The sequence below is a fragment of the Camellia sinensis genome, chromosome 9, assembly GCF_055761805.1.
Source record: "Camellia sinensis isolate YWXY chromosome 9, ASM5576180v1, whole genome shotgun sequence".
NCBI classification, from domain to species: domain Eukaryota; kingdom Viridiplantae; phylum Streptophyta; class Magnoliopsida; order Ericales; family Theaceae; genus Camellia; species Camellia sinensis.
The window spans coordinates 67219705-67223162 of record NC_138969.1 but is presented as its reverse complement, the minus strand read 5'-3'; the positions used below and the strand labels follow the sequence as shown (position 1 = coordinate 67223162).

The following is a 3458-nucleotide window of genomic DNA, read 5'->3' as shown; positions in this document are numbered from 1 at the left end:
GAAAAATAAAAAAATAAAATTTTATAAAAAGTGTTTTTTTTTTAAGAGTGGAAACAAGGTGAATCTCCACTTTCACTATCTCTCTCTCTCGGCTGTTTTGAAGAAGAAAAAAGGACTTCAACACTCAATACACGCAGACAGCTCTGGGTGTCGGGATCACAGACAGAGAGACACATGCACTTGCTCTCTCTCTAAAAACAGCTTCCCCAATTTGGAGATGGATGATGATCTGGCTGGCTCTCGTAGTGGCATGGGGGCGAAGGAGACATAGCATTTTTGGTTGAAGCCAAACAAGATACACACTCGGGTTGATGTATGCAGGTGTTGTTTCTGCATGGGAGAGATACATATGCAAGCTCTCATTTGTTTTGTGATATAGATCCTAGATCAAGAGGTCATAGACAGAGATTACTTGATTTCTGGGCTCTACTAATTCTACCACCTCTAGTGGACTAGAAGCCGAGAGGGGATCGAACTCGGACTGATGAGCTGGCCACCAAGAGCAACTGTTGTTCCGTATTTCCGCTGAGTCATCGGGTTGGGATGCCCAAAGATGGAACCAGCAGATTCAAGGACTCCAATGGCGAGGTTGTGCATCACTTCTTGTATGTTTCAAGCTTCGCTGAGTACACTGTTGTGGATATCGCCGACATCGTCAAGATCAACACTCTCATTCCCATCGACAAGGCTTGTTTGCTGAGTTGTGGAGTAAGCACCGGAGTTGGGGCAGCATTGAAGGTTGCAGCAGTGGAAGAAGGCTCCACAGTGGCAACATTTGGGCTTGGGACTCTGGGACTTGCGGTGCAAGAATGTGCATTGTAGTTGCAGTTCATCTTCCAATGGTAACGGTAGTATGGCAGAGAATTTCAAAGAGACTGATGAAAATTACGTGAACTCCAGTGTAGTTGAAGCACTTGAGGTGAAGAGTGGCCCAGATGGTTTTATGATTAAGATGAGAGATGGTAGGCATTTAAGATGTGTTCATAACAACCCTCAGGGTGGACATCTGCCTGATTATGCTCCACATCCTGCTATTATATTGAAGATGGAAGATGGGACTGGCCTTCTCCTCCCAATAATTGTTTTGGAGATGCCAAGTGTGTTGCTCATGGCAGCTATCCGCAATGTCCAAATCGCTAGGCCTACCATGTATCAAGTGGTAAAGGAGATGGTTGACAAGATGGGCTATACAGTGAAGGTTGTTCGAGTCACCAAGAGAGTACATGAAGTATATTTTGCTCAGTTATACCTCACAAAGTTGGGTTTCGACCTTTGGATGCCATTAACATTGCAGTAAGATGCAATGTGGGGCCTCCATTGAAGATGAGTTTACATGGGCTGGATTGGAGTGAAGACATGGATCTTTGCTAGTTGCTGAATAGCCGGGGGTTTAAAACTTTTATTTTTATTTTTATTGTTTGTGAGATTTTATTTTGTTTTATTATTACCTCATCTCTCTCTCATTCGGATTTGTAATATTTAAAGTGTTGTAATAATTCCTCACCCCGATTCTTTCTATCTCATTCTTTAATCGTTTTCCCTACCTGTACATATGTATATATCTGACATGCCATGCATATCCATGCATTGCATTCATGTTTCATGCATCTTGATCTGGCTAAATTTGCATCTTTATGATTTAATTGATTATTATATGCTTTTGCGCGCTATCGCATGTTTTGCAATGATTCACATGTCATATTTTAGAAGTCAGATCTTTAGAAGCATCTTTGAGTGAATTGCATTAGGATTTTTGTATATAGGATCATCCATATTTTACTAACTTTGTTTTGTAACTATTCGCGGGACGTCAGTAAATATGTGAGTTTTAATGCTTTAGCATCCCGCTTGTACATAATTTTCTTATTATGTTTAGCATCCTACTATGAGGTTAATTGCTTAAATGATAAACTGTTTGAATCCATGTGGATGAAGGCTTGTTGCTTGAATTGGAATGATTCAACGAATGTACGTTTTAAGCCCACTTGAGGTGGCAAATTCACAAACTTTAAGCCCATTTGAGGTGGCAAATTCAAACTCTTTTCGAGAAACAAACATGAAATTGAATTATTTCAATTTGAGCAAACTAGTTTATACCTTGTATGCTTCACATAGTAAATTTTAGGATTTACCAAATAATCAGAACATAAACATATAAAGAAAATAAAATTCATATCATGGTTTAGTAGAGGCCGATCTTCGATCGGGTGAGCGGGGGTGCTCATTATTGACCTTCCCTCCCATACCTAAGGTTCCGAATCAAGTATCTTTGGTTACGACAAACAGTGGCCTTGGCACGAGTAATAGGTTTCCTAATTTTTCAAAATATTAGGTGGTGACTCAGAGATGTAATGACGCAATCCATTTGTGGCAAAAGGTTTTGCAATAAAATGAATTTTCTAAAAGTTGCCAAATCTGGACTCTCGTCTACGTTTCACATTGCACTCGTGAGACTAGATCAAAGAGATCGAGGGTCCAAACTGTTTAACGCGCGCGAGTACCCCCTAGGTATGTTATAGATGGCCATTTTCTCTAACATGGTGGAGAAATTTTTAAAGGTTTTCATGGATGACTTCTTTGTGTGTGGGCCGTCTTTTGAGGAATGTCTCCAGAACTTAACCAAAGTCCTTGTTCGTTGTGTGGAGACAAACCTGATTTTGAGTTAGGAAAAGAGTCATTTTGTGGTTCGTGAGAGTATAGTCTTGGGACACATTGTGTCCCCTCGAGACATAGAGGTTGACAAAGCTAAGGTTGACCTCATTGCAAGCCTTCCTCCACCCAATTCTGTGCGTCAAATTAGGTCTTTCCTAGGGCATGCAGGTTTTTACCGTAGGTTCATCAAAGACTTTAGTAAAATATCACGTCCTTTATATAATTTACTTTCTAAGGACGCGTCTTTTATCTTTGATGAGGTATTCTTGAACGCTTTTGAAACACTGAGAATGGCCCTTACCACCGCCCCAATCATGAAATCATCGGATTGGTCACTTCTCTTTGAAATCATATGTGATGCCTCAGATTATGCTGTTGAGGCTGTGTTGGGTCAAAGGGTCAATAGGGCACCATATGCTATATACTATGCTAGTCGCACTCTCTCGGATGCACAATTGAATTACATTACCACTGAGAAAGAATTGCTAGCTGTGGTCTTTGCCTTAGATAAATTCCGGTCCTATCTCCTAGGTTCCAAGGTCATAGTCTTCACTGCTCATGCCACTTTCTTTTCTTCTTTTTTTTTATCAGCAAAGAAAAATTTCATTAAAAACATGAAATTAAAGGTACAGGAAGATGAAATGCACTGATCATGCCACTTTGCAGTATTTACTATCAAAGAAAGAGACTAAACCTAGGTTAATTAGATGGATTTTATTGTTTTAGGAATTTGACCTCGAGATCCGAGATAAGAAAGCGAATTACCTCTTCCGAATCCTTGTTGAGTATACTAGTGACCCTCTAAT

At 40.1% G+C, this 3458-nt stretch overlaps 1 pseudogene; it reads left to right on the top strand.

The window, feature by feature from the left end:
• Nucleotides 1–543: 543 nt before the first annotated feature.
• Nucleotides 544–1410, top strand: LOC114274091 (bifunctional nuclease 1 pseudogene; annotated as a pseudogene).
• Nucleotides 1411–3458: the final 2048 nt, after the last annotated feature.